We start from the raw sequence: 7,773 nt of genomic DNA on the forward strand, positions 1-7,773 counted from the left end.
GGAGCCCCCCCCCCCCTATAAAAAAAACCCCCCCAAAAAAAAAAAAAAAAAAAAGATGCCACCTCCTCCAGGAAGCATTATCTGATGCTGCCAGACTCTGTCTTTGCTCTCACGGCTCTCCCTGCTGCCTATGTTATTATAGTGCTTGATCGGGATTGCATCATCTGTCTACCCATGAGACTGCTGACCAGAAGCTCCTTAAGGTCTGGCCCTTTGTCTTAGTTATTTCTGTATTCCTGGCACCCAATCTATGTCTGGGACATAGAAAGTACTTAATAAATGGGTGCAGAAAGGCTATACAGTGGACTACATTGTGCCTCCTCCACCCCTGCATTCATATGCTGAAGACTTAACCTCTAGTGTGATGGCGTGGCAGATGACCTCTGGGAGACAGTTCAATGAGAGCAGAAAGGTGGGCCAGCCTTCATGGTGGGAATAGTGACCTTCTAAGAAGAGACCTCGGAGTAGCCAGTCTGTCTAGTTGGGGATAGATTTTATTTTGCATTTCTCCTGGAGGTCGCTACAGATGTAGATAGTTTTCTGCTTTGATGAGGTGGGGCTGCTGGACTCCCTTCACTGTCGGTGAGACTTGGAGTCCAATTCCTGGTCTCTCTTCCTCCGGCCTAGCCAGATTGAGTTGGGAACTGAACCCGAGTCTCCCATGTGACCCCAGACACTGCACAGTGGTGCGCCCCCCAACTTGTGATACCACTGCAGGGCCTATCTGTTAGCTTTAAAGGACATAGACGCTGTCAGAATGATGGCCATATTGAACCTTAGACATAACCTCTGCTCCTAAGTAATTATCTCAAGGTAATTAGCTCTACCCCGTGAATGGTGAAGGAAAGTTCTCTTGGTTGTGTGCAGGGACTATTTTCTAGGCTGTGATATTCTGGTGAGTGACAGACCCTGGGCCTCTGGCTTTCCTGTCAGCCTCGGGATTCAGAGCACATTTGAGAACATCATGGAAGGTGGTTTCTGCATCCAAAGTCTGCCATATGCATAGATTCAGGCAGTGGTCTGTCTTCACTATCATGAACTTTTATCTCATCTGTGTCTCTAAATATATTTCACTGTGATTAGGGAAGAGGTTGCCAGGGGCGGTGGGGGTGGTGGTGATACTCCGGTGCGCATTTTCACTCGGACATTTCAGACCCTTTACAAGTCTGTTGCACACGTCTTGTTGAGGAAGCCAGAGGATACCAAGAACTAAGCACCGGCAGATACTGAGAGCCTGGTTGAAAAGAACTCTTTGTCTTGCTGGTTGATGATTTGAAAGAGACTCCTTAAACTGTCAAACAGAAAGCACTTTACGCCTTTGCTTTGAAAACATAAATCATTTTAGAGATTTAAAGTTATAAATCTTTCTCTCTTGCTGTAGAATCTAGGACAGGACAGCCCTTTGGACATGATGTTCAATCCCCCATCTGAAGTTTGAACTCTTTCCTACACTTAACAATTCCTGTAGTGAAATCTAAATCAAGAAAATGGAGAAGAGTTTTGAAGAAGAAACACTCAATTGTTTTCCCATAGAAAGTTTTTTAAAGCATAGTTTAAAATTCAGTCCGCTCTTGGGATATTTTTAGTCTCTTGAGAATGTTCCAGAACGCTGACTCAGTAAGTCCAGGCTCTTAAAAATGCATGCTTTTAAACTTCACAATGTAACATTGTCTAAGCGCTTTGCCATTTGTGTCTGCCCGTATATTCTGAAGTCTGCCTTGGTTTCCTAGGGACTGTTCACAGGCTTTCTGAGCATCCAACACCTCCCCACTCAAATCTGATGATGGGGCAAGTTCTTGGCATAGTACAAAGAAAAGGAGCCCCGAAGTACATGTGAAAGAACAGAAAGTTACTGTGCTTGTGGCAGTCAGGGCTGCAAAGGCTTCTGCGCTAAAGCAACGGCGCGTCCTATCTTTGTTGAAGAAGATATTAAAACCGAGAGAGAAGGCACTTGCCTAAGATCCCACGTAGCTCGTTTGCTCCCTTCGCTTCAGCCTGCCCAAGCAGGGGCGATTCCCTTGGGGGTTGTGTGGTAGTTCCTCTCCCTTTGGATTTGGTGTAGCCCTAACTGGTACTTTTCCTTGACTCAGTAGGTTTGGTCATTGTGGAAGGACGGGTTTGCTTGAAACATAGCGGCCACTTTAGGAATTGGTAAACAGGGAACTTAACCTAGTGCTTCCTACTTGGAACTATACAGCATTAATAAAAATATATCAATGCTCTTCTATTGGCTATTTAAAGTGTACACACACACACACACACAGGGTCCTCAAAAATTATGCAGGATTTCAAGATTCTTTAACACTCAAATAAATCTGTACTTTCATTCTATTTTCCATAAACTTTTTGAAGTTTCCTTGTGTGCGCATGTGTGTGTGCGTGTGTGCATCTATGTATTACGTTTATCTGGTCAGTAGGTCCAGCAGAGAATGACTCCCAGTTGTTAAGGATTGTAGCAACACAGGTCACTTCTCAGCAGGTGGTGTGATGGTTAAGATGTTGGACTCCCACATGACTGACTGTGGTTCAAGTCTCAGATCCAGGACCTGAAACTCAGGCCAAGCACTTGTGCATGCGTGGCCCAAATCTGGAGAGGAGAATGGAGAAGAAGAGGTGTCTCTATCATGGCATATGTTGAAATAGAATCCTGTTCTTTTTCTTTTTTCTTTTGGCAGAGGATGTGTGAACTCACCAGAGAGAAAGAGAGAAAAGAGAAAGCACTCCCCTAACGGTATAGGGTCATGCTGCAATCTCTTCTCCTCCATTTCTCCATCCTGTTGGAATTCTGGGCATGCAGCCAAAAGTAGGTAGCCTCAATCCCCTAGGAAAAGGAGGGAAACTCCTGTCCAGGTCAGAACACCTGGGCAACTGCAGGACCTGAGTGGACACTGCCCACTGTAGCCAGGGCAGTTATTTGGGGTCCAAGAGGATGCCTGTGGCCTGTGACATCTCTCTTTTCCTTCTAGAGAACTTTGGGAACGGGACAAAACCCAGGGCCATTTGCCAACATTGTTTCTTCCCCATCTCTTGTGTGGGCAAGGGGAACAACTGCTACGGGAGGGTGGAGATCAACCTGCTCCAGGGTCAGGACCTGGAGTCTGTCCCCACCAAGTCAGAGATGCCTTGACCTCACCGAGGGCTCCTTCTAGGGACACAGCGAGACCACGGGGCGAGTGTGGGTTGGCATGTGGGACACGGCTAGTCTGTTGGACAAGTGCAGGTTGGCCTCTGGATTGATCTGACTGAACGGTCAGTCCCAAATTGCTCACTAAAGCCCTGAGCTTGTCTGTTTCCAGAGATGACTCCTTGCCTCGCCAGTCACTGACGTTTCATAAGTGTTACAAGACGGCAGTCACTGTGCTACCAGCTTTACCTATGAATTCATTTAATTCTTCCACTGACTCTAAGAGATTGTTACAGTTTTTCAAAAGTTTATTTATTTCTGCAAGACACACACACACACACACACACACACACACACACACACACATGCACAGACAGAGGCAGGTATATCCAACAGGGTCTTCTCATCAAAATCCACCCTGGCTGGGGACCAGCAGGTGGACTGGTGGTTAAGATGCTGGACACTCCCACATGGCCGACCACGGTTCGAGTCCTAGACCTGGTGGCTTGCTTTCTCACATTCTCTTTCTCTGGATCTCTCTCTGGTCAAATTAAAATAAATGAATGAATATATATAAATAAACAATTATTTTAAAAAAAAACACCCTGGCTTAGTCAACATCATGAGTACATGTGTGCATGCCTGGTGTGCTCGGAAGGACCTGGGATGTGAACCCAGGACCTTTCCCACGTACGTCCAGTTGCATTATTGCTGCACCACATCCTGACCCTGGCATATATTATATTTATCTCCACTTCACAGGTCAAAAAAAAAATGGAGGCACAAAGAGGATAAATGACTTGCCCGCGTTGTATAGGGAAGGAGCAGCAGTGCTGGGATTGGGACCTAGGGAGTAACCATTAGGCATCACTCCCTGGGCTTGGCAGGAGAACTGAGTCACAGCCTACAGCCTCACAGCCTCACTAACGAACTCCTACCCCTACCCAGAGGCTCAACAGCCATGCACCTTGGACCTGAGGCTTCCACGCACTTGGAAAGATACATAGTCCGGACAAAGATGCCAATGCAGGTTAGATTTATTTTCATTTTTTTTTTGGCTTGGTTAATTGGTTAAGTACTAAAGGCAAAAAAGGTCTACGACTACAGTTCCACACCTGTCTGCAATACCACTACCTCCTGCTGAGAACATATGTGCATTGAATGTGGAATCTGTGTGTAACTGGTCCATGTGGCTCAGCCAATGCGTAATGTCAATTCAAAGAAACAGCAGCCTTGGTCACCTCCCTCTTCCCTAAGAAAAGCAATTTAAAGTAACTTCCAATGTTTAGTCTCTTGGGAGGCCACTAAAGGTGAGGCAGGAGAGAAGGGAAACACATTTTTAAAAGAGTTATTTATTTCTTCCATGAAAGAGAGAGATACAGAGAGATGGAGACCGAAGCCCCCACAGGGTTTCAACGCTGCTCTCCACCCCCAGCCTCAGCCAGCCCCGGGTCACGGGCATGTGCATGTGCAGTGTGTTCAGGGAAACTTTTGGATGTGAACCTGGAGCCTTCCCTATGGATCAGCCTTGCAGAGCACTGCGTTACTACTGCACCACTGTCCAGCCCCCAAAACACATTAAAAAAAACTGTCAAAGAGCACATGCTCTTGCCAGGGAGAGACAGAGAGAGAGAAAGTGAGAAAGCACTTCCATGGGGTATGGTCATGCCACAATCCCTTTTCCTCCATTTCTTCCTCTTTTTGGGATTTTGGGTATCCGTGCATCAAAGCCGCTGGGTCCGGGACTTGAACTGAACAATCAGCCATGTGAGATCCAGTCACCTTAACCACCACTCCACAGGCTGGCTCATAAAACACAATCTCTTTTTGTTTTTAAAAAGTTCTTTGGGAGACCAGCAGGTGGCGTGGTGGTTAAGGTGCTGGATACTCCCACATGGCCAACCATGGATAGAGTCCTGGACCTGGTGACTTGCTTTCTTGCTCTTTTTCTCTGTGTGTGTCTGGTCAAATTAAAATAAATGAATGAATAAATAAAATTAAGTAAATAATTAAAAAGAAGTTTTTTGGGATCAGCAGATGGTGTAGTGGTTACATTGCTGGACTCTCATGTAGCAGTCTACTGCAGTTTGAGTCCAGGACCCAGTAGCTTAAACTCATGTCAGGTGCATGTGTGTGTCTGCTCAAAATCCTGAGAGGAGAATGGAGGAGAATGGAGGAGAAGGGATTGCAGTGTGACCATTCCTGGGGGGTGATTTCTCGCTTTCTGTCTCTCTGAGAGGAGAATGCGCCCTATAGCAACACATCTCTCTCTCTCAAAAAAAAAAAAGAAGTTTTACTATAGGGCACATGAGCTCACAGGAGAGGAGAGAGAGAGAAAGTGAGAAAGCACTCCCCGGGGGCCATCACCACACTATAATCCCTTTGCTTTTATTCTCTCGGGATTTTCAGCACACAGCGCACATGCCCAGTGTATTTTCCAATCCGTCAGATCTGGGACTAGAACCATGCAGTTGGCCATGCGGGATCTAGCTGCCTCAATCTCTACACTATGGACTGGCGCATAGAACACATTCTTTTAAAAGAATTATTTAAACTTTATTTATTCTTCTTAATAGTTTCCAATTTGACTAGAGAGAGGGAGAGAGAAAGGGTGAGAAAGGGAGCCACCAGGTCCAGGTCTTGAACCATGTCTGGCCATGTGGGAGTCCAGCATCTTTAACTACCACCTGCTGGCCCAATAAAACACATTCTTAAGGCACAAACAAATCACCTTGAGAATCTCTTCCTTATAGAAATGATTCTCAGTATCCTCAGTATACCAGAGATAGCTGGTGTCCAAAGCTGCTTTGTCTCTCTCAGCCTCAGCACCTCAACATAAACCTCATCCAGATTCTCAGCCAGTGCAGCTCTCCTCTTCGGGCAGCACCTCATTTTTTTTGAGAGTTTTTTTGTTATTATTTTGTTTTTAGCTACAGGGTGCGTGCGCTCACCAGAAAGACAGAGAGAGACAGAAAGTGAGAAATCACCGCCCAGGGGGGATGGTCACACCACAATCCCTTCTCCTCCATTCTCCTCTCGGAATCTTGGGCATGCATGCACACGTGCTCGGCGTGAGTTTAAGCCACCGAGTCCAGGACTCGAACCGCGATCAACTACATGGGAGTCCAGCAACATAGCCATGACGCTATCTGCTGGTCCCAGCACCTCATTTTTATACTCCCATCCAAGTATGTTTTGGCCTTGTCCAGAAACAAGAGCCCGGTGACTACCGTGCTGATTCCGCCTCTCTCCCTTCTTGGCTGTTGTCTCTGCACCGCCCAAGCCCAGGAGCAAACTGGCACAGACAGAGGAGTCTTTAACAGGAGGAGGGAGGTGGGGAGAGTGTGAACACTCACACGGTACACAGTTTCGTTCCTGTGGAAGGTGCGTGCATGAATGAAAAGCCCTGTACTGGAAGCTTCTCTTTGTTCATGCTGGGCCCTGGTTCCTGGGCTGGCCTGGGACGTGCTGAGGCCTGGAGGTGTTTCAGGAGCTCAGTCGGGTCTGATTTAATGCAGGCAGGACTATGTACAGGTGAAATGTACGCACAGTCAGACTGCAGTCAGCTCTCGGGAGGCTGCGCTCTTTTATTTATTGATTGATAGTTATTTTTTCCATGAGCAAGAGAGACAAAAAGACTGAGACAAGCAACCCTCAAAAAGAGTTTTTGTTTGCTTTTTAAGAGAGAGATATTTGCTATAGTGTGCGTGTGCTCGTCAGAGAGACAGAGAGACAGAAAGGGAGAAATCGCCCCCCAGGGGGATGGCCATGAGACAGAAAGTGAGAAATCGCCCCCCAGGGGGATGGTCATGCTGCAATCCCTTTTCTTCTTGGAATTTTGGGCACACGTACACACGTGCCCAGCATGTTTTAAGCCACTGGGTCTGGGACTTGAACCATGGTTGACTATGTGGGAGTCCAACGACATCATTATATGCCAGCTGCTGGTCCCTCAAAAGAGTCTTGACGCTGAGATCCACTCCTAGCTTCAGCCAGCCCTGAGCCATGGGCAGGTACCTGCACAGTGTACTCAGGGAGCTCTCCCGCGTGGGGCAGCTTTGTGGAGAGTTGTGTTTTACTGCCCTGACACTGTCTGCACCTGCCCATTTTGTTTTTTTTTTTTAATAGAATCTCACTATGTCCTGCCATCTGCTTCCAACAGACTTAAATCCATTCCTTCCAGAGCCTGCTAAAACTCACCATCTCTTTTTCTTAAAAAAGAATTGTTTATTTGTTATTATTATTAATTATTATTATTATTATTTTAAATTTGATCAGAGGGAGACAGAGAGAGAAAGTAAAAGGGAAAGTGAGAAAGCCAGCTGCCAGGTCCGGATTTGAACCGTGGTGGGCCCTGGGGGAGTCTTAGCACCTCAACTGCTGCACCACATGCTGGCCCTAAAGTTCACCATCTTAAAGGCCCTTCCTTCTGTTTAGGTTAGAACTTCAAGGACCTCACACTGGCCACAAAAGGCCTTGTGACTGTGACTTCCCAGCCAAGACGGAACCATTTACCTACACTTGCTTCATTTACTTTAAATTTCTCTTTTCCTTGTTGTTTTTCCATGGTGCTTTGGAGGAGACCAGCTGATTCAAGAGGGGACCTGGTCTCCTGCCCAGCTACTGGTTACCAGAAACTCATTCAGGTG

This window comes from Tupaia chinensis, unplaced genomic scaffold, assembly GCF_000334495.1.
Source record: "Tupaia chinensis unplaced genomic scaffold, TupChi_1.0 Scaffold149131_1, whole genome shotgun sequence".
Lineage (NCBI taxonomy): Eukaryota > Metazoa > Chordata > Mammalia > Scandentia > Tupaiidae > Tupaia > Tupaia belangeri.